We start from the raw sequence: 25,006 nt of genomic DNA, 5'->3' as shown, positions 1-25,006 counted from the left end.
AACTGGGCAGTAATGCCACAAGTGGCCCGCCAGCGCAGGTGTGGCCGCTGCCCGCCACCTATGAACGCCGCCTGGCCCGCACACCCACCGCGGCCCCCACCCACGCCCGGCCACACACCGCCCACTCCTAGCACCCACAGGCCAACGCACTCACACACCCAGTCACTCAGCCACTCACTTCAAATTCTTGACACACACCACAGCGGCGCCAATCAATAGCTCTTAAATTTTTGATGGCACACACAACAGGAATCAGAAAACTCTGTACCTCCCCTAACGCTTACGTGGCAACAGCAACAATGTACTACAATCAGCACAACAACCCCACCACCACCACCAAACTCACCCACTACAACAAAACTAGCTTGGCGCCACGCTACAGCTTCAGAGCAACACCCTGAAGCCCTCAACCCCGCCCATTCCTCCCTCCCACCCTCACCAGCCACCGCCCACCCATCGCCCGCCCCCCTCTGCCCTGCCCTGCCCCCTAACCTTTCACTCCACGCCTCCGCCAGTCCACAGCCACGGCACGAAGTTAAGTCGATGTCTGACCGATTCCGGATGTGTGTGTGTGTGTGTGTGTGTGTGTGTGTGTGATACGTGCACATAGGCCATTCATCAACCAATCTGTTCAACATATATTACTAATACTACCACCACTACTACTACAACTACTATTATTACTACTACCACTACTAAAATAAAACCACACACACGTCCATTCATAAACGCACATACACACATACACAAACCAATTAAAGCACACATACACATACACAAACAATGCCCTTCCTCCTCCTTCCTTTCATAACGAGGCAAGTTGACGAGAAAGAAAAACAGAAGGAAAGAAAGAAAAAAAATAAAGCGAGAGAGAGAGTAAAAGAAAGAGGCGACGTGAGTGTATATCGAACGGAGACCTTCCTTGTTCTTCCATAATGAATAATTACTGGTAAGTGGCACCCCCCTACACCCCCTCCCCCCTCCTCCCTGCCCCGTCCACCGCCACCACCAGTAAAGCACGAGGGGTGGGTGGAGAGAGAGAGAGAGAGAGAGAGAGAGAGAGTAGCTTGGTCAGTTCCTCCCAACCACTCTTCCCCTGTCACAACCAATCTCTCTCTCTCTCTCTCTCTCTCTCTCTCTCTCTGATACATATTCGTAAATCCACAACTTTTATTTATATCAACAAAATTACCCCAAAGTGTGTGTGTGTGTGTGTGTGTGTGTGTGTGTGTGTGTGTGTGTGTGTGTGTGTGTGTGTGTGTGTTCCTAATTACGGAGTCACGATATGCTAACTTCATCAGGGAGGAGAGAAAGAGCACATGTTGAATGGGTGGTGTTGAGAGAAGGAGGAGGAGGAGGAGGAGGAGGAGGAGGAGGAGGAGGAAGCAGCAGAAAAGGAGTTAACAGGTAAGGTTGAAGATATTGAGAAAGGTGAGACAGAAGGATAAGGTTAGGATAAGGAGATATGGATAAAAAGGGTTACGATGAGAAGGGATGATAAGAAGGATTAGAAGAAGGGTAATAGAGATGATGGGGAATGAAAGTGAATGACGGGGAAGGGAGGGAAGGAAGTAGGAGAGGGGGAGGTTGGGGAGGCATAGCTGGGGAGGAGTAGGGGAGGAAGATAGGTAAATGGGGAGTGAGGAGGAGGAGAAGGATGGGGAGGGAAAAGTGGGGGGTAGGTAGCTTGTTAGGGGAGGTAAAGGCTAAGTTTCCTCCCTTCGTCTCTCTCTATCTATCTATATCTCGTTCTTTCTTTCCTTCCTTCCTTTTTCATTATTTTCCTTTTCTTTTTCACTTCGATTCATTCCTTTCTATCTTCTTTCATTTTTTTCGTTCCATTCTTTTCTTCCACTTTTATGTCTCTCTCTCTCTCTCTCTCTCTCTCTCTCTCTCTCTCTCTCCCCCACCGCTGGGAAAAGTGAGCTGGGCAGAATAATGGTCATCCAATCATGCTGGGCAGGTGTGTGAGCGAGTCCATTCAAGTTCTATAATCTATGTCTCTCTCTTCAATTAAACTCATTCACATATATTTTTCCGTTTCCATTCATTTCATTCTTTCTTATTTTGCATTATTCCTTTTTATTCTTTATCAATCATCCTCTACTTCATATTCTCTCTTTTCTTCATCTCTCTTTTTCTCCTCAATCATCAATGTTTTCCCTAATTCCCTAAGTCCCTCCCCTTCTCTGGTTCCCCCTTCTCCCCTTTCTCCTCGTGTTTGCTTCCCTTCCCGCCTCCCTTTCACCGTCCCCTCTACTCCCCTCTTTCCGTCCCCTGCTTCTCCCCTTCCGCGGCACGTGTCACGCGTTAGGGAAGTGTTACACGTTACTACGGAAGGGGGTCATTTTGTGCTTAGTAAACGGGAGCTCTTTGGGACTCTTACCGCAACTCCCTAAGCTATTTTCCTCTGTTCCCTCTCCTTCTTCTTCCTTCTCTTCTTTTCTCTTTTCTTTTCGTCTATAGCCATTAACCGCGTCTTCTTCAATTCCCTCAGCTATTTATCCTCTGTTCCCTCTCCTTCTTCCTTCTTTTCTCTTTTCTTTTCGTCTATAGCTATTAACCGCGTCTTCTTCAATTCCCTCAGCTATTTTCCTCTGTTCCCTCTCCTTTTTCTCCCTTCTTTTCTTTTATCTCTCCCCTTCGTCTGCTAACCGCGTCTTCTTTAATTCCCTAAGCTATTTATCCTCTGTTCCCTCTCCTTCTTCTTCCTTCTCTTCTTTTCTCTTTCCTTTTCGTCTACTAACCGCGTCTTCTTCAACTCCCTAAGATATTTTCCTCTGTTCCCTTTTCTTTTTTCTCCTTCTTTTCTTTTATCTCTCCCTTTCTTCTGCTAACCGCGTCTTCTTTAATTCCCTAAGCTATTTATCCTCTGTTCCCTCTCCTTCTTCTTCCTTCTCTTCTTTTCTCTCTCCCTTTCGTCTGCCAACCGCCGCGTCTTCCCCCCTCTCTCCCCCTTCACCCACTCATGCTTGCTCACTCCTTTCCTTCCATACTTCACTTTGTAGGTCTCCTCTTGCTAACTTATCCACCCCATTTCCTTGCACATGTGAAGAGAGAGAACGGAGCAAATCCCTTTCATTACTACTACTACTACTACTGTTGCTGCTACTGCTAATATGAAAAAGACCGTTAACTGTTCCCATCCGTACTGTACAAACCCCGATCGATTAGCCAAAAGCCGCCCCCCACAATGCACACACGTACACATTTTAAGATATTCGATACTTCTGGTTGGTTGGTTTGCATGTGTTGAGGGGAAGGAGTGCTAATGGAGTTAATGGAGCTGACGGGCTAATGAGGAAGGCAATGAAGGGGGAGTGTTGGCTACTGACGGCGCTTGGCAGGGGCACGCGGCGGTTTTCACGTCACGTCCAGTCCAGTCACGTCACGCTCCGCCCCGCCACGCCGTCTGTGTTGAAATAACGGGGAAGTACGCTGCGCTGGATGGTCCTATACGATGCGTGTGTGTGTGTGTGTGTGTGTGTGTGTGTGTACAGTAAAGGAAGCAGCTCAAGGGAAGTAAACAAGAAAAAGGAGAAAAAAAAGCCCGCTAATCGCCGCTCCTATAAAAGAGAGTAGTCAAGAGCGGCCAAAATTGAGGTCGATTTCGTGTGTGTGTGTGTGTGTGTGTGTGTGTGTGTGTTTAAGACAAGACAGGTAGGTTGCCATATTTGAACAAGCTCATTATCAGAATCATCTAATCAGGGATAAAATTTGATCAAGGTGAATCGTTTTTCTTATAATTATTTTTTTTCCGTGAAACAAGGAAGGAATCTAGATAATGCCACAGGATCAAGAGAAACTAATTTATCAAGAAGTTTTCTAAATATATAAAATAAATAATTACGTATTTTGACAACTGTATTACATATGACGATGGTGAAGGACACGAAAACAACAAATAAAGTCTTGTAGTGTATCTCTTAGTATTCAGAAAGTTGATAAAATATTGATTAAAGAAATTACTGAATCTATAAGTGAAACAATTAATACGTATAGGGTCAGTAAAGGGATAAAACACTCTATATAAAGTCTCGAATAGCACTGTGGAACTTTAGTATCGCTCAATATTAGTAAAATCAGTTTGGGAATAAAAGTTAAGCATTAAATCACCCAGAGCTATTTATACGTAACGATTGGGTGTTGAGAGGTGGCGGTGGTGGGGTGAGTGTTCCCGCATTAAGAGTGTGGACTGGTGCTTGTGTGTGTCTTATCAGTCAAGTAGGAAGCAGTGGAGACAGTGCTGGGGTTTACGGAGGGGGAAACATTTAGACAACACCCACACGGCTTCAGTATTGGCCCAGCACAAGACGGAAGTTGGACGTTTTCGAGAAGATATGTTTGATAAAGCTTTTTTTTGTGTGTGTAAGCAGTGGAAAAAGTGCTGATTTTTATTTAGGCGAAAGCTTTTATCAACACCCAAACGGCTTCAATAATTATACCCCAACATAAGACGGAAGTTAGATGTTTGCGAGAAGATAATGTTTGATGAAGCTCTTTTTGTGTATGTAAGCAGTGGAAAAAGTGCTGATTTTTATTTAGGCGAAAGCTTTTATCAACACCCAAACGGCTTCAATAATTATACCCCAACATAGGACGGAAGTTATATGTTTGAGAGAAGATATGTTTGATGAAGCTCTTTTTAGATGTTTGCGAGAAGATAATGTTTGATAAAGCTCTTTTTGTGTATGTAAGCAGTGGAGAACGTGCTGATTTTTATTTAGGAGGAAGATTTAGACAACACCCACATGGCTTGAATAATTATAGCCCAAAATAAAAGGAAGTTATATGTTTGCGAGAATAGATGTGAATGAGAACAACGGGAGGACAGATGAACAGAAAACGAAGAACAAAAGAAAAACGAGAAGTATACGGAAGAACAAGAGAAAATACGAAGAACGTTTAATAGAAGAAAAAGGGAGAAACAAGAAAATGTGAACAGAAGAAGAAAACAGAAGAAAAACGTGAAGAAAAGAAGAAGAACCGAAGTAAAGAAAAATGCGGAGAACGTTTAATATAAGAAAAGTAGGAGAAAGAAGAAAAATGTGAACAAGAGATAACAGAAGAAAAACGTCAAGAAGAACAGAAGTAAAGGAGAAAAAAATGAGAACGTTTAATATAAAAAAGAAAAAAAGGAGAAACAGAAGAAAGATATCAAGAAAAACAACAAAACAGAACAAAAACAGAAGAAAAGAAAGGGGTATACAGAAGGTCCTTGGAAGAAGTGGCTCGTTAGCGAAGGTGGTACTGGTGTTTATGGCCACGGTGAGAGCTACTGTGTGCTCCCTTATCAGTGAAGTAGAGAGAGATATTACTGGGGGAGATAACACAGAGAGAGAGAGAGAGAGAGAGAGAGAGAGAGAGAGAGAGAGAGAGAGAGAGAGAGAGAGAGAGAGAGAGAGAGAGATACTAAAGAGAATAGAGAATAACTAACTGACTGAATGAATGAATGAATGATTGAATGACAGAATGAAAAAAAGAAAGAATTAATGAATGTATGAAGTAATCTATAAAAAGCATGACGTAATGACTGACTGACTGACGTAATGAATGAAAGTATAAAAGAAAATAATGAAAAAATAACAACAAAGACAAGACCATCTTTTTTCTCTTCTCACAGGAAAAAAAAAGTAGCGATTATAGAAGCGTTTTAGAGGACGAGAGGAGAAAAAAAAGTAGAGAAAAAAAAATAGAGGCGATAAGGTCCGTTAGTGGCCTTCTATCAGAGCAGAGGAGGAGGAGGAGGAGGAGGAGGAGGGGGAGGAGGGTTTTATGTACATGGGGAAGCGAAAATGGAGAGATAAGACCCGTTTTCGTTGTTTTTCCTGCTGGTATTAGTGGAGGGGGCACGAACGTAAAAAACAGAGTCGTATACACGGTCGCTATAACGGTGTGAGGCATGTTAAACTCCACGTACTAAGCGGATTAATGAGGATAAGTAATGGTGTTTAACGAGGGGAAAATAAATGATGAGGCATGAGCGACAGAAAACTTAAGTACTGTTTAACGAGGAGAAAGTAAATGATGGATAGGAATAAAAGGAGAAAGCGACAGAAAACTATGCGGGTTAATGAGGAAAGTAATTGTGTTTAACGAGGGGAAAATAAACGCAGAGGAAGAAGAGGAACAAGCGACAGAAAGCTAAACTGCAGTACTGTTTAACGTGGAGAAAGTAAATGCTGGATAAGAATAAGACGAGAGAGCAACAGAAAACTAAGCTGATTAATGATGATAAGTAATGGTGTTTAACGAAGAAAAAATAAATGAGGAATAAGAATGAATGAGCAACAGAAAACTAAGTAATGGTGTTTAACGAAGGGAAAATAAACGGTGAATAGGAACAAGAAGGATAAGCGATGTGAGATTAAAATACTATGCAATATACACTACCATAAAATATTACCGAAGAGAAATTAAAAACAGTACTAGCCTTGACGTTGTGAAAATTAGAATTGCACTTGAAATATGAGGTCGATTATGTGAAATGAGAAACTATATAAAAAACAATACATTAGCAGATGAATAAGGTAAATAAATGAAAGTAAAAAGAGAAAATGAACAGCGGTGATATTCTTGAAGCGTTATGAAAGTTAATACTGCAGAGGAAATAAGAGGGAGGGATTAAAGACGTGAAATGGGATACTATATAATTTACACTACAGAAGAAAGATAAATAGAAAATGTAAATGCATAATGTTACGAATATAGACAGTAGTAGTATTCTTAACGTCGTGAAAATTAAAACTGCAGAGGAAATAAATGGGGTTAAAGATATGAAAAATTAACTACTATACAATTTACGATACACAAAAAATATAAATGGAAAGAAATAAGTGCACAATGATACGAAAATAAAGAGTAGTTGTATTCTTAACGTCGTGAAAATTAACACTGCACAGGAAATAAGGGAGATGAATGATGTGAACTTAAAATATTATACAATATCCATTACATATAAAGATTAATGGACAGAAGTAAGTTTAATGAAGGGAGGCGAATAGCAGTAATAACTTTAATGATGTAATAACTAATACTTGACAGGAACAAAAGTGATTAACGATGTGCAAAAAAAGTTACATTGTTAAGTTAAATGATACGCGTCGACGGGTAAAATGAGCAACAGTAAAGTAAGTTAGTTTTGTGTGAATGAATAAGATATAAACATTAATATTTTTCCTTCGATAATTAGATAATTAGTCAATAAAAATTAGATAACTGCTATGTAAAGTAATTAATAAGGAGTAGATGAAATAATAAGTCTCGTTATTGAATTAGAAGTGAAATTGTGAAAATAAATTGCTTGATAGATAGATGCTTTACTTTTATCTCTTATGGGAGCAGCGAGCAGCGGGCTTTTTTTTTTTTTTTATTCTTTTTGTTGCCCTTGAGCCGTGACCTTTGATGTAAAAAAAATAGAGATGTAAAGGTAAGTATGTGAATTTAAGACGCAGGTTAAGTATAAAATATTGTATAATGGTCCCAGACAAAAAAATATCAGGAGAGTAGATTATAAAGTTAGAAAAAAAAAGATAAAAAAGTAAGTTACAGTCTCTCTCTCTCTCTCTCTCTCTCTCTCTCTCTCTCTCTCTAAAAGTCCTTGCGAGCCACGGTTTGGATACGCGCCAGCTCACTCAATAGTCTGTGTGTGTGTGTGTGTGTGTGTGTGTGTGTGTGTGTGTGTGTGTGTGTGTGTGTGTGTGTGTGTGTGTGTGTGTGTGTGTCTGTGTGTGTTCCCTAATGAGAGTGAGTGAGAGTGTACACGAGAGTGAGTGTGAGGAAATGAGTCTGATGAGGGAAATGAGGATGACCAACACACCAGAAGAAGAAGAAGAAGGAGGAGGAGGAGGAGGAGGAGGACCGACACGCCAGGAGGAGGAAGAGGAGGAAGAGGCAGCCAAAGTTAGTTTAAAAGGGAGAGAAAATATATGGACATGAGAAGAGGTAGGGAGGAGGAAGGAGGAGGTAGTCTATCGGGGAAGAAGGGAGGGAGGGAAGGAGGAAGGCAGGGAGAGAGGAAGAGCAAAGTATGGTAAGGGAGGAAGAAAGGAAATTGGGTAAGAGGTGGTAGACTCTATAGTGGAAAGGAGAAGAGCAGGGAGGGAGGGAGAGGGAGAGGGAGAGTCAGGCAAGGAAAGGGAGGAAGGAGGGGAAATTGGAAGTGAAGGGAGAGTGGTGGGAGGAGAGTACCCTATATTTCCTCCCTTTGAACGAGCCACTCTTCGGCCATCTCCCTTTTTTCCTTCCTTCCTTCCTGTTATCTCCCTCCCTACCTCCTGCCTTCCCTCCCTCCTTTTCCTTTTACGCCCGTTGAAAGGTTGAGAATACCCGTGTTTACAAGAAGCAGCTCGCCCCCAGGAAAGGTTAACAGCTGTCTTTGTTCGCCTTATGTGTTGTTTGCGCCGTGCCAGAAAAAGTAAACAAGTAAAAAATAATAATAAATAAATAAATAGAATATGAGTATCGTATGGTACGTGATTATAAACTGCATGTCCCTTAAAATCTTTACAGCTTTATTTCTTTATGTTTTGTGATGTTTACGCTGTCTGAAATAGTGAAAACAACAACAACAACAACAACAACAGCAAAATAAATTATCCTAAGACATATGATTAAATGTCTCAGGTCTTCAAAATCTCAACAAATTTATTCTTTTATTTTCATTTTTTATGTTGTTTACGCTGTCTGAAATAGTGAATACAACAACAACAACAACAACAACAAAATAAATTATCGTAAGGCATATGATTACAAGTTCCAGGTCTTCAACATCTTAACAGCTTTATTCTTTTATTTTATTTTTTATGTTGTTTACGCTGTCTGAAATAGTGAATACAACAACAACAACAGTATCGTACGGCACATGACCACAAGCTCCTGTTCCTCAAAATCTTAATCTCTTTCTTTCTTTCTTCCGTTGTTTCCGCTCTATATAAAATACTAATAATATAAAAAAGGACCATTGCATCATTTCGTCAGTAAGTAAACGGATGCAAGGGCGACTCTGTGCACCTCAGGGTCTTAAAACTGAAAATAAAGATGATTTTGTGCACATGAGGGTCTTAAAACTGAAACTAAGATGATTTTGTGCACATGAGGGTCTTAAAACTGAAACTAAGAAGATTTTGTGCACATGAGGGTCTTAAAACTGAAACTAAGATGATTTTGTGCACACGAGGGTCTTAAAACTGAAACTAAGATGATTTTGTGCACATGAGGGTCTTAAAACTGAAAATAAAGATGATTTTGTGCACCTCAGGGTCTTAAAACTGAAAATAAAGATGATTTTGTGCACCTCAGGGTCTTAAAACTGTAACTAAGAAGATTTTGTGCACATGAGGGTCTTAAAACTGTAACTAAGATGATTTTGTGCACATGAGGGTCTTAAAACTGAGACTAAGATGATTTTGTGCACATGAGGGTCTTAAAACTGTAACTAAGATGATTTTGTGCACATGAGGGTCTTAAAACTGTAACTAAGATGATTTTGTGCACATGAGGGTCTTAAAACTGTAACTAAGATGATTTTGTGCACATGAGGGTCTTAAAACTGTAACTAAGATGATTTTGTGCACATGAGGGTCTTAAAACTGAAACTAAGATGATTTTGTGCACCTCAGGGTCTTAAAACTGAAACTAAGATGATTTTGTGCACATGAGGGTCTTAAAACTGAAACTAAGATGATTTTGTGCACATGAGGGTCTTAAAACTGTAACTAAGATGATTTTGTGCACATGAGGGTCTTAAAACTGAAACTAAGATGATTTTGTGCACCTCAGGGTCTTAAAACTGAAACTAAGATGATTTTGTGCACCTCAGGGTCTTAAAACTGAAACTAAGATGATTTTGTGCACATGAGGGTCTTAAAACTGAAACTAAGATGATTTTGTGCACCTCAGGATCTTAAAACTGAAACTAAGATGATTTTGTGCACATGAGGGTCTTAAAACTGAAACTAAGATGATTTTGTGCACATGAGGGTCTTAAAACTGAAACTAAGATGATTTTGTGCACCTCAGGATCTTAAAACTGAAACTAAGATGATTTTGTGCACCTCAGGGTCTTAAAACTGTAAGAATGATGATGTAAGTCTAATCGGTGCTACTGACTCAGCGTGGTTCACAAGTCAACGACCGCAAACTAGTGGCGAGTGTTGAATCTTATGAGGGAATTTTTATATATTTTTTTACAGCAAGGGAGGCAGGTCAAGGGCATAAATAGCGAATACAAGACCACAAAAGCTATGAAAAGATTACGATGAGGAGCATTCTTAATAATCTATGTCTAACGGATGACTGAAAAAAAATAATAAAACACGATGGAAATATAAAAAATGATAGTAGAAGAGTAAAACAAAATACACAATGGGGATGATGAAACAATAATAAAACAAATACCACAACCGCTACTACTAGGAAGAGAAGGAAGGGAAGGAGATTAGTGAGGCAAGATGAAACAAGGGAAGAGAAAAGAAAAAGGGAAGGGGAGGAAGTGAAAGATAATGAAGGAAATGGAGAGGAAAAAAGAAAGGGAAGGAAAACGAAGGAATCACAGAGGAAAAAAAAAGAAATAACAGGAAGCAAACAAGGGAAGAGAAAAGAAAAAGGGAAGGGGAGGAAGTGAAAGATAATGAAGGAAATGGAGAGGAAAAAAGAAAGGGAAGGAAAAGGAAGGAATCAAAGGAAAAAAAGGGGAATAACAGGAAGCAACATACCAACAACAGTGCCATAATAAACTTAATATAAATAACAGTAACAACAACGACAACATAGCTCGCTGGGTTGACATGGGAACGTTTACCTGGGCCATGCTAGCAACAGTTGATGACTCGCTGCCAAGGTAACGGGGTGAACACACTCAGGTAACGTCTCCACCTGGTCCTCCTCCTCCTCCTCCCGTGTACCTTTCTATCTCTGTCTGCTTATCTTGTTTAGCTCTACTTATGGTTACCTACTGGTTCATCCTTGTGCTCCTCCTCTTCCTCCTCCTTCTCTACTGATTCATCTTTTCCTCCTTTATTTTTCGGGTTGTTCTCCTCTTCCTCCTCCTTCTCTTTCCCTTCCTATAACTCCCTCTCTCCGTATCTTGTTCCCCTCCACTTATGGCTACCTCCTGATTCATCCTACCTTTCTATATTCTTCGGCTTGTTCTCCTTCTCCTCCTCCCTCCATAACTTCCTCTCTCTCTCTCTCTCTCTCTCTCTCTCTCTCTCTCTCTCTCTCTCTCTCCCTCTCTCTCTCTCTGTTCATCGTCTTTCTCTCTATTACTTCTACTACAACCACTACGACTAGACTTCTTTATAAATATACTGAAATTCTTACACCTATTTCTCAAGGCCGAAAAGGAGATCAATCGGCTTCTCATGAGTGTTCTTTGAGGTTCACGGTACAGAAGAACAGTCAAACTACCACCAGGATCATATAACCACCTCTGAAAATGCACTAAACACCTACGAAAGCCTTGTCATATATGTGTCCTTGGGCGAATATGACCCAGAGTGTTTAAAAGCAATGTTATAAAAGACAACAGTGGCATGTGTCTCCCTGTCCTACCCTCACCCAACCCTCCCTGGCTGTTACTATATACTCGGCACACGCAGCGGCCACACACGTATGCACAAGGTGAGGCCCGGCACTCCATCATCCCGGGACGCACACCTGTTGAGCCGCCCGCCCGCCCCACCGCTGCTGCTACGTAAGAGGGACCCGAGTGCGTGTCTATATGCGACCCACGAACACGGCGAGGGATGCTTACTGAGGATGGGTGCTCGGGAGTGTCATGGTAGGTTGAAGAATGGGGTTGTCAGGAGTGGAAATGTGGGAGGTCAAACGTAGATTAGTTACAGATATGAGGAAGGGAAAGAAGAAATATAAAGTTTGTTAGGAAGATATTACCAAGAATGGGTGTTAGGAGGTATAAATTCATGGTAGGTTAAGGAATGGACTTGTCAGGAGTGGAAATATGGGGAGTTATACGTAGATTAGTTACAGCAATAAGGAAGGGAAAGAACATATATAAAGTTTGTTAGGAAGATATTACTGAGAATGGGTGTTAGGAGGTATAAATTCATGGTAGGTTAAGGAATGGGCTTGTCAGGAGTGGAAATGTGGGAGGTCAAACGTAGATTAGTTACAGATATGAGGAAGGGAAAGAAGAAATATAAAGTTTGTTAGGAAGATATTACTGAGAATGGGTGTTAGGAGGTATAAATTCATGGTAGGTTAAAGAATGGGCTTGTCAGGAGTGGAAATGTGGGAGGTCAAACGTAGATTAGTTACAGATATGAGGAAGGAAAGAAGAAATATAAAGTTTGTTAGGAAGATATTACTGAGAATGGGTGTTAGGAGGTATAAATTCATGGTAGGTTAAAGAATGGGCTTGTCAGGAGTGGAAATGTGGGAGGTCAAACGTAGATTAGTTACAGATATGAGGAAGGGAAAGAAGAAATATAAAGTTTGTTAGGAAGATATTACTGAGAATGGGTGTTAGGAGGTATAAATTCATGGTAGGTTAAGGAATGGACTTGTCAGGAGTGGAAATATGGGGAGTTATACGTAGATTAGTTACAGCAATAAGGAAGGGAAAGAGCGGAAATAGTGTGTTTGGTAAATGTAGAGATAGGTGGAAAGGGAATTGTAAGGGAGGGATAGGGAATGAAAGAGAAGGAAAACGAATGAAAGGTAACGTTAGGTGAGGCAAAGTGAGGCAAGGGAAAAGAAAAGGAGGAGAGGGAAGGAGAAGATTAGTGAAGCAAGATGAAACAAGGGAAAAGAGGAGGAGGAGAAGGAAGGGAAGGAGATGATTAGTGAAGCAAGATGAAACAAGGGAAAAGAAAAAAAGGGAAGGGGAGAAGGTGAAAATAATGGAGGAAATGGAGAGGAAAAAAGAAAGTGAAGGAAAAGGAAGGAATGAAAGAGGAAAAAGGGGTAGAAGAGGAAGCAATGTAAAGATAAAGAAGAAGAAAAATCAAGGAAGGAAAATGAAAGAGAACGAAGTAGCATGAAACGGAAGGAATGAAACTAGAGTATTAAAAAGAAAAGTGAAGGAACACGCACCAGGAAGCAATGTAAAGATAAGGAAGAAGAAAAGCAAATAAAGGAAGGGAAAGGAGAGAGAACGAAACAGGATGAAATGGAAGGAATGAACTAGAGAATTAAAAAGAAAAGTGAAGGAACACGCACCAGGAAGCAATGTAAAGATAAGGAAGAAGAAAAGAAAGCAAATAAAGGAAGGGAAAGGAGAGAGAACGAAACAGGATGAAACGGAAGGAATGAAACTAGAGTATTAAAAGGAAAAGTGAAGGAAGACGCACCATAAAACACCTTCACTCAACCCCTAGAGGAAGCAATGTAAAGATAAGGAAGAAGAAAAACAAAATAAAGGAAGGGAAAGGAAAGAAGACGAAATAGGATGAAACCGAAGGAATGAAACTGGAGTATTAAAAAGTGAAGGAAGACGCACCATAAAACACCTTCACTCAACCCCTAGAGGAAGCAATGTAGAGATAAGAAAGAAAAAAATAAAGGAAGGGGAAGGAGAGAGAACGAAATAGGATGAAACCGAAGGAATGAAACTGGAGTATTAAAAAGTGAAGGAAGACGCACCATAAAACACCTTCACTCAACCCCTAGAGGAAGCAATGTAGAGATGAGGAAGAAAAAAATAAAGGAAGGGAAAGGAGAGAGGACGAAATAGGATGAAACAGAAGGAATGAAACTGGAGTATTAAAAAGTGAAGGAAGACGCACCATAAAACCCCTTCACTCAACACACGTAGAGGACACAAACGTCAGAGAGGCGCCTTATACTACAAGCCCCGACCCCCACCCCACACCCTAACCGGCCCAGCGAGGTAAACAGCCCCCAACACCTGCACACCTGCGTCCCACAAACGAGGCCACCCCAACCCCACACGTGAGCCCCGCCGCAGCGCCGCCACAGTGCCAGCAGACCGGTGACCATCTGAACGTAGCTTGCCATACCTCCACTCACACACGTATCCACTCTGCTCTCTGTATCTCTTATATCCTTACATGCATCCGTTTTCCTTGATCAAGTTCAGGTTCGCTCAACGATTACCTTTGCCTTTTCCTGCTTTTTGTACACTATAATTATCTGCACGGACCATCTCTCTTGCCTGTCCTCGTTATTACAACCTTGCCACTCCTCCAAGAACGCTCCCTCATGCATAAACACACACTCACACCCACACACACACACCTACCCATCCACACACACACCTCAACCCCCACATCCACACACACACACACACACACACACACAAGGAAAAACTAAAGGTAAGTGGAAGAAGTGGGATATTTGGGAAGGAAAAGAGGAAAAAAGGATAAAGGAGAATGAACCAGAGAAGTAAGAACGGAGGGAAGGAGGACAGAGCAGCGAAGTGAAGAAGAGGGAGAAACGGAGAAGAAGAACGGAGGAAAAACGGAGGAGTGCAGATGATGAACGGAGAAGAACGGAGAAGAAGGAACGACGAAAGGAAAGGAGGAAAGGATGAAGAGAAAAGGGAAGAAAGAGGAAAGAAGGAAGATAAAAAGGAGGAGGAGGAGGTAAAGGTTAGGAAGGAGGACAGAGCAGTGAAGCGAAGACAAGGAAGAAACGGAGAAGAAAGCAAAAGGAAAGGAAAGAAAGGAAAGGAAAGAAAGGAAGGGAGGGAAGAATGGAGAGATGAGGGAAGAAAGAGAGGAAAGAAGGGAGAGAAAAAGGAGAAGGAGGAGGATAGAGCAGTGAATTAAAGACAAGAAACTAAAAAAAAAAACTTCAACAAACTATCTCGGAGCACCTTTACTATGCTAACCTCATCATATTCCAACCGTAAAAATAACCCCATTCGCTCTCGGCAAGCTATTTTTTGAAGCGTCACATCACCTTACAAAACACTAATATAACCAAACTGATTTACTCCAGAGAGCGATTTTCTTATGCTTCAACAAACTACCTCGGAATACCTTTACTCAATCTAACCTCATCATATTCCAGCGGTAAAAACAATCCCGTTCGCTCTCGGCAAGTTACATTTAAACCCGGCACATCACCTTACAAAACACTAATATAACCAAACTGATTTACTCCAGAGAGCGATTTTCTTATGCTTCAACAAACTAGCTCGGAATACCTTTACTTAATCTAACCTCATCATATTCCAGCGGTAAAAACAATCCCGTTCGCTCTCGGCAAGCTACATTTAAACCCGGCACATCACCTTACAAAACACTAATATAACCAAACTGATTTACTTAAGAGAGCGATTTTCTTATGCTTCAACAAACTACCTCGGAATACCTTTACTTAATCTAACCTCATCATATTCTAACGGTAAAAATAATCCCATCACTCTAGGCAAGCTATTTTTAAACCGACACATCACCTTGCAAAACACTAATATAACCAAACTGATTTACTCCAGAGAGCGATTTTCTTATGCTTCAACAAACTACCTCGGAATACCTTTACTTAATCTAACCTCATCATATTCTAACGGTAAAAATAATCCCATCACTCTAGGCAAACAATTTTTTAAACCGCCACATTACCTTACAAAACACTAATATAACCAAACTGATTTACTCCAGAGAGCGATTTTCTTATGCTTCAACAAACTAGCTCGGAATACCTTTACTTAATCTAACCTCATCATATTCCAGCGGTAAAAACAATCCCGTTCGCTCTCGGCAAGCTACATTTAAACCCGGCACACCACCTTACAAAACACTAAACTAACCATAACCTATTAACTTTGAGAGAGATATTCCTATGCCTCAACAAACTAGCACGTAACACCTTTGCTAATCTAACCATCACACTCCAACAGTAAAAATAATCCCATCCACTCTCGGCAAGCTATTTCTAAACCCGGCACACCACACACGCTAACCGAATTAACCTTTCTACCTGTACGAGCGCACCTGACCACACTCACCATCCCACCTTTACTCATTGAACCTTAACCCCTTTAAACATAGATGAACATATGCACAACTCTGTCTATGCTGTCTCTTCAACTTACCGTGCAGTACAGCGCACACACCTAACCTAACCAATGCGGACTACTACCAATATGTCTGTCTCGTATAAACCTAACCTATAATCCACGCAGCATGCCACTCTACCTCTCTCTCGTAACAAACCTAACCTAGCCTATTGTTCATCAAGGCTATACCACTCTACCTTCTCTCTTTTTCTCGTACAAACTTAACCTAACCTAACCTATTACTCCAGCATCTCTCTCTCTCTCTCTCTCTCTCTCTCTCATATGAACATAAGAACATAAGAACGTAAGGAGTCTGCAAGAGACCGGTTGGCCTATACAAGGCAGCTCCTGTACACTCAACCCACCTTACCTCACCATCCATGGCTTTATTTAACCTTTTCTTGAATGTATCTACGGTACTGGCACCCGCAACATGGCCCCCAAGCCTGTTCCATTCGTCCACCACTCTATTGGTGAACCAATTCTTGCCCAACCTAACCTAACCTAACCCATACAGCCTATATACAACACTATATCTCTCTCGTACTAACCTAACCTAACCTATAACCCAATTTAACCTAACCTATTACTCAAGTAGCTTACCACTCTACCATCTCTCTCTCTCGTACACACCTAACCTAACCTAACCCATACAGCCTACATACAACACAATCTCTCTCTCGTACTAACCTAACCTAACCTGTAACCCAACCTAACCTAAACTATGACCCACGCAGCCTACCACTTACAACATTTCTTTCTCTCATCTGCTACCTATTCCCAACAACAAACACACCTCACCTAACCAAACACCATCGCCACCGCCACCACCACGTCCCGTCACAGAACAAACACACACCACCGGAAGAGGAGGAGGAAGCCGTGTCTAAGGGAACCGGACTCTCTCTCTCTCTCTCTCTCTCTTAGAAGACCAGACGTAGAAATCAAGAGGATCGAGAAACACAAATATGGGTCACGAGGTTTCTAGACGAAGCTACCACCACCATAATCACCACCACCATCACCATCACCACCACCACCACCACCACTGTCCTTTTCACTGTTGGTTGAGTGTTGATGTGAAAAAAAAATGTAGGTCAGCACATAATCCCATACGTTATACTTCTACTCTGCCACTGTTGTTGTCATTTACGCAGGAGATGAAAAAAAGGGTGTTGACAAAATGGCATAGTTGCGTCATTGTTGTGGTAATATATCATCATTGTGCTTATAAGGTAATAGTATCTACATCATGATACGTGTGTGTGTGTGTGTGTGTGTGTGTGTGTGTGTGTGTGTGTGTGTGTGTGTTTAAAGAAGCATAAACCCACACCAGCGCCGGATTTAGCTCTTAAATAAATAACTTAACAGGTCAAGATATCAAATCGTGGAGCTGTGATATTAGGCCCTTGAATTAATAAAAATCGTAACTTCATAATAAAAAGAATAAGAAAAAGGAGAAAGACAACTACTATTACTACAGCTACTACTACTACTACCACCACCAATGCAGTGATACTTAAGATGACATTTAAATATCACACGAGCAAGTTACCTAAACGAGACAGGTGTGCCGAGACTAATCAAGCTGAGGGGGAAGTAAAGGCAGGTGTACGGAGTGAGATATGTCATGCTATTAATACACCTGTGCGGCTTACCTCCCGGCCCTCTGACACTACTGCACTCTGACCGGGCAATCAACACCTGACGAGTGAGTGTATCCGGTAACTCTAAAGGTATGTGGTTAGGAGTTACAGATGCTGATATACGAAGGGAACTGATGAAAAAAGACGTTTGGGATCACAGTTCTAATTCAAAAAGTCAATCAACGGAGCACGAGTTTAGATATTATGTTTATGTTTAGAGGAGGACTGAGAATTAATAGGAGTTTGGAGTTACAGACGATTTTAAAAGGACTGATGAAAGAGGTTTTAACGTAAACACCCAAACTATACTTCCTTACATCAACAAACTACGAGCCTGAAGTTAGGTATTAATAGGGTAGAGTACACGATAAGAACATGACAATATAAGGTAAACATCCACTCGCTGATCACGGTTACATAAAGTCAACAAAAGAAGTCGACGGTATACAAGTCATTTATTTATAACCCAAGATTACGTTACAGAAATTTATGCGGATGTCTGACGTTACGCTTCTGAGACCAAGATTATAAGGCAATGAAAAAGGTAAACGGTATATAACGCCTTTATTCACAACCCAAGATTATGTTAGGCCAATAGAACAAGTCAACGGTATACAACAAGGCATCAATTCACAACCTGAGATTACGTTACAGGATGTCTGACGTTACGCTTCCACCCCAGATTACATAAAGGAAACAGATTAAAATGACGGTATACAACGTCTCCATTCAGAACCCAAGATTACGTTAGTCCAATAGAAGAAGTCGAAGGTATACAACGATCTCTTCATTTCACATTTGAGGGTGTTTCAAGTGACGCTCCTGCCCACCCAAAATTACATAAAGGAAACAGATTATGATGACGGTATACAACGCCTCTATTCATAACCCAAGATTACGTTAGTCCAATAGAAGAAGTCGAAGGTATACGACGATCTCTTCATTTCACATTTGAGGGTGTTTCAAGTGACGCTCCTGCCCACCCAAGATTACATAAAGGAAACAGATTATGATGACGGTATACAACGCCTCTATTCATAACCCCAAGATTACGTTACAGACATATTTGAGGGTGTTTGACGTGACGCTGCTTCTGCTGAGAGGGAGGAAGCCTTTCTTGGCAGGGCTGAGGGCGTCTTTGAGGAGAGATGTTTATTCGCTACATGCTGGCACCTATTCACGGCTAGACCCAGCGCTGACGGACTGCCTGCCTGCCTGACTCACCCACCCAACACTCAATAAGGGAAGTCAGGCGTACCTAGTAAATACAGGTGACAAGTGAACGTATTCCACACGGCGTTCTCATTCTCGTTCTCTCTCGCTTAATCTCGTTACCATTATGAGAGAGAGAGAGAGAGAGAGAGAGAGAGAGAGAGAGAGGACTCACTCAGCAGCAGGATACAACTAGGTCATTATCACACCTCTCAAAAAAAAGTAGGAAAAAAAGAAAAGGAAATAGAAAAAGGAGAAAAAGAAAAAAAAAGCCTGATATTCACGTCTCTGAGATTGGCAACACAAAAAAAAAAAAAAAAAAAAAAAACATGCAACTTAAAACAGAAAACGGAGTCACAAAATCACACACTTGTCTAATTCATACCCCCAAGTAACCAACACACACACACACACACACACACACACACACACACACACACACACACACACACACACAGACAGCGATAACACACACAGGCAGGCGGAGATAAAGTAATACGGTATACTCAGAGCCACACAACGTCAGCAGTATACGTAGACATGATATATACAGGAACAAAGGTGGGCGTAGTGGGTGAGTGCTCGTTAGGCGGGTTGCTGCTCTCTCTGAAGTACTCGAGGAGGAGGAGGAGGAGGAGGAGGAGGAGGGAGAAAGAAGAGAAGAAAAAAAATACATGAAAAAGTAAAAGTTGAAAGCATATAAATAACTACTAAATAACTACTACTACTACCATCACTACTACTACTACTACTACTATTACTACTACTACTACTATTACTACTATTAATGCCATAGCCTTGACAACTTCGTGGAAACAGTTTCTTAGAGTGATGTTATTTTTTTCTCTCTCCTCTCTCTCTCTGAAGCTTGGAAAGTCACGGTCAAAGCAGAGAGAATGAAGAAAGGAAGGAAGCGGAAGAGGAGGAGGAGGAGGAGGAGGCTGGGGAAGAGAATGCGTGGTTCCCGGAATAAGCCGCCAAGGAAGAAATCAACACGAGAAGGGATTTGGGCAACCCTAAAAAAAAAAATAATAATAATAATAATAACAATAATAATAATAATAACAATAATAATAATGAATAAATAAATAAAGGTGACGATAAAGAAAATTGGAAGCCATTCGTATATATGCATGAGAGAGAGAGAGAGAGAGAGAGAGAGAGAGAGAGAGAGAGAGAGAGAGAGAGAGAGAGAGAGAGAGAGAGAGAGAGAGAGAGAGAGAGAGAGAGAGAGAGAGAGAGAGAGAGAGAGAGAGAGAGAGAGAGAGAGAGAGAGAGAGAGAGAGAGACCTTGAGAGCCCCTACCACCCCACCCCGTCATTCACCCCCATCCCCTCACCCTTCACCCCTTCACTCCCCCCACCTCCCACTTCCCCCCCCCCCGCACCCACCAACCAGACCAATGATTAGCGCAATGACACGAATATTTCAACGTAAAAAAACAACTTAAGGGAATAATCATTTACGTGTGTGTGTGTGTGTGTGTGTGTGTGTGTGTGTGTGTGTGTGTGTAAGAAGAGGATGAAGAAGGATGAAAAAAGGAGGACGGAAAGAAGGAAGGAAGGAAGGAAGGAAGGAGGAGAAGGAGGAGGAAGAGAGAGCAGTTCAAGCCAGACAAAAATGAAGAAAAAAAAAGAAATAAACTAGATATGTAATAAAAAAATGAAAAAAAAAAAAAAAAAAATCTGCAGCAGGAAAAATTCACATGACAACCGGAGTACATGTCAAGACACTTTTTTATACTTTTCTTTTATACTTTATTACTCTTTTTCTGAACATGTTTAAGACGTTTTTTTTTGTTTTTGTTTTTTTGCTGAGTCCCTATCGATTATTTATTTATTTATGCATTCAAGTCAACCACACAGAAAAAAAAAACCGATTAAAATTGACATCTCTTTTGGACACACACACACACACACACACACACACACACACACACACGCACACACGTAACTCTTAATGCAGGAGATGTGATTTGCGGGCTTTTTTTCTTTTTTTTTTTGCCCTTGTGCTGTTTCCTTTGCTGTAAAAATAAATAAATAAATAAATAAATAAACGCAGATACGGTCACTTTCCGATCACCACCCAAAAAAAAAAGGAACCAACCACTTACTACGAATCTGCCGTGAGCGTAGCGGAAAATCGCGTCTTACTTTCCTTATAGCTGACACAGGGTCCAATACTCCACCCCCCACCCCCCAGAGACCATGCACCCCCTCGCCCCCCACTCCCTGTCCCCCCCCCCCTCCCTCCTCCTCCTCGCTCCAGCCTCTATAACATTACCATATAAAAGAGAGTTAATACACTGGACGCTTGAACTCTCTCTCTCTCTCTCTAACCTGATTTTTTTTATTTATTTACGTTTGGTGACTTTCCTGTATAGTATAACATTGTATATTCATTATTATTATTATTATTATTATTATTATTATTATTTTTATTAGTGTTCATCAGTGACCGATATTCAAACTTGAAACAATACCAGTCTTCGGAATATTCTAATGGTCTTTCCATAACAAGCTCACGCTACCCTAAACACACAATTTCCCATAAAACCCCCCACTATATATAAACCCCAAATGAACGAGTATACCAAGAAAACACACAGTAGGAGATAAGATCACCGTCGTACAAACAAGCTCGTCGATTTCCTATTATTTCATCACAATACTCATTATGACCAACAACAAGGCCGTCTGATAAGCCCCCTACACACACACACACACACACACACACACACACACGCGCGCCGGGGAAGGAGTGCCATACTATTCCTTCACTCCTTTCTAACAGCAGTGCCACACCATTCCTTCACTCCTTTCTAACAGCAGTGCCACACTATTCCACTCCTTTCTAACAGCAGCGCCACACCATTCCTTCACTCCTTTATAACAGCAGTGCCACACCATTCCTTAACTCCTTTCTAACAGCAGTGCCATACCATTCCACTCCTTTCTAACAGCAGTGCCACACCATTCCTTCACTCCTTTCTAACTCCACCAATGACACAAGGAGAGTGACTCAGTGTGCTTCAGCCCTCGCCACACTACACCCTTTGCCTCCCTCCCTATCTCCCTGCCTCCCTTCAGTCCTTCCCTCCCTTCCCCCTCTTGCTTCGGCTCGGTGCCAAGTACATGAGCGAGTCGGTGTAGCGTGGTGGCAAGTCGTCGGTAGGTCGGTTGGTAGGTAAGTAGATGTATAGTTGAGTAGGTAGATATGTGGGTGAATAGGTAAGTATATTGGTAGGTAGGTGGATAGGTAGATTGTAGGTAGATACGTTGGTGTTTAAGATGAATAGTAGATGGTTTATTTTTCGGTGGGTAGGTATAGGTAGATGGCAAGTAGATAGGTAGGGAGAGTGGGTAAGAAAGTAGGTAAAGACTGAAGACAGGTGCGTGGGAAAACAGGTTGAGATGGAGGTAAAAAAAAAAAAAAGGGAGAGGCTGACAAAGACACATTAGCATCGACAGGGCGGACCTAAAGATGATGATTTAAGAGAAACAGACCAAACCAAACAAAACAAAACAAAAAAAACAAATGCAAGCGACAATACAGGACAATGCAATCCGGCGCGAGGACGTTTATGGGGTATTCAGTTTTAAGCAACGTTTCATATCCGGGGCGGGTCATCGATATTAGTGAAGGGCTTGAGGGGAAATTTGACTGGGAGACCAAAACAGAGAACAATAAAGACATGCTGATTATTATTGATTTAGAAGGAAGTTTGAAGAAAAAAATAGAAAAAAAAACATATAGTAGAAAGGCTTGAGGTGAATTTGACTGGGAGACCAAAACGGAGACCAATGAAGACCGCCTGATTATAAATGATTTAAAAGGAAGTTTGAAGAAAAAATAGAAAAACAAATATGGAAAGGCTTGAGGTGAATTTGACTGGGAGACCAAAACGGAGAATAATGAAAACACGCTGATTATTACTGATTAAAAAGGAAGTTTGAAGAAAAATAGAAAAAAAAAGAAATAGAAAGCGATGTTAGGGAGTCTGATTACCATATATCTAAAAGTGAGTTTGAATTAATAAGGTTGTTGTGTTAAAACCAACCCGGATGATAAAATAAATAAAATGAATAAAAAAAAATCTAGGTACAAGCCACGGGGACTGTTTGCTTCATATACATTTTACTGAAAGCGGTTTAAATAAAAAATAAAAAAATAGATTCCCTTGTAAACTCGGGCCAACAAAAACAAACGAATTCATCAAATGTATAAATAAAATAAAATAAAAATACATGAGATACAAGCCACACGGACGCTGTATGTTGTGTATTTTTAGAAAGAGGTTAAAAAAATTATTTGGGAGAGAGAGAGAGAGAGAGAGAGAGAGAGAGAGAGAGAGAGAGAGAGAGAGAGAGAGAGAGAGAGAGAGTGTGTTTATATAAATGATTTGGGTATAAATTCGCGACACTAGACAAAGGGACAAGTCACAACAGGAGAGAGAGAGAGAGAGAGAGAGAGAGAGAGAGAGAGAGAGAGAGAGAGAGAGAGAGAGAGAGAGAGAGAGAGAGAGAGACACACACACACACACACACACACACACACACACACACACACACACACACACAGCACGAGGCCACAACTCACATACACAAACTAAATATCGCTGCCAGGGTCTCAAGCGGCGCCGTGACAAGCGAGAAAACAAACAAACGAAGAAAAGAAAAAACAGCGGATGGAAAACAAACCGCGGAAATCTTAGTAAAGTAAACAACAGGAGATAAGAAAAGGCGAGATAAGAAAAGACGAGATACTGAAGAAGCTCGTCTGGATTGATATAATAAAACGCATGTAATTCTGACCTAACCTAACCTAACCTAACCTAACCTAACCCAACCCAACCTAGCCTAACCTAACCTAGCCCAACCCAACCCAACCTAACCTAACCTAACCTTTAAGAATATATAGACAGGTGACATATGTGTTAAGGTAAATAAAGGTCTATCTTTTAATGATGACCAAAAAATATTATACTAAAGCACAAAATTTAAAAAAAGGATGATTATAGGAAAGAAAAAGACATTCCAACACTATAAGAAAAAAAGGGATCTATGGCATCTATGAGAGAGAGAGAGAGAGAGAGAGAGAGAGAGAGAGAGAGAGAGAGAGAGAGAGAGAGAGAGAGAGGAAACTGATGCAACCAATGAATTTAGAAGCGGCAGCAAAGTTTAAACGAAGGAACCAAGCGTTTCTCTCTCTCTCTGATAAAGAAGTACAAACTGTTGGCTAACCGATATAGATAAGGGAACGAGGCTGTGTGTGTGTATGTGTGTGTGTGTGTGTGTGTGTGTGTGTGTGTGTGTGTGTGTGATGGAACGCTACACACGATGACAAGTGGCAGGGCTGTAAATTCGGTGGTGATGCAAATGTCCTCGAATTTAATGGTCCTGGTGGTGATGAGTGTGGTGGTGGTGGTGGTGGTGGGTATGATTTTGCTAGTGTGTGGTGTGGTGGTGGTGGTATGTTGGTGGTGATGTTGGTAATAGTAGTAGTAGTAGTAGTAGTAGTCGTGGTAGTAGTGACATAACATCAAACGGAGATAAGGAAACATGGAAACACACAAAATCAGGCAACAGACCAAACCAGCAACAGACCAAACGAAAATATGGGAGGAAAAAGAGGAAGAAGAAGAGGAAGAGAAGGAGGAGGAGGAAGAAAGCCCTGCAGTAACGAAGGCTTTAGGTCCACATCAACATCTACACGAGGGTTTAAAGAAGAGCAAAAGGCAGCAAGAAAAATAAAGAAGAAAATAAAGAAGAAACAAACTGGAGTGAAATAAAGGAAATGAAGCCGTTGAGGAAAACAGAGGAAATACAACCACGAGGAAGAGGAGGAGGAGGAAGAAGAGGAAGAGGAGGAGGCAGGAAGCAACGAGACAATGGACAATGAAGGGAAGAATGATGTTGAAGGGAAGGAAAAGAAAATGGCAAGGAAAAGAGATTCTGCAGAGGGAAAGAGGAAGAAGGAGGAGAAAAAGGAAGAGAATGAAGATAAGGAGAGAGAGAGAGAGAGAGAGAGAGAGAGAGAGAGAGAGAGAGAGAGAGAGAGAGAGAGAATGTGTATAAATTCTGAGGGGAAAGCCGTGAGAGGGGAAGGAGATTGTGCGCGTAGATATAGATAGATATTCTACTGATAGATATGGGGGAGT

General features: G+C 41.2%; 1 protein-coding gene across 6 annotated transcripts in view; it reads right to left on the bottom strand.

Annotated features, from left to right (window-relative positions):
* The window catches only part of LOC126997597 (uncharacterized), a 106,096-nt gene that overhangs the window by 42,701 nt on the left and 38,389 nt on the right, over positions 1 to 25,006 (bottom strand). The window lies entirely within an intron of this gene.

Source organism: Eriocheir sinensis, chromosome 12 (assembly GCF_024679095.1).
Source record: "Eriocheir sinensis breed Jianghai 21 chromosome 12, ASM2467909v1, whole genome shotgun sequence".
NCBI lineage: Eukaryota > Metazoa > Arthropoda > Malacostraca > Decapoda > Varunidae > Eriocheir > Eriocheir sinensis.
This window is presented reverse-complemented; position numbering and strand designations above follow the sequence as displayed.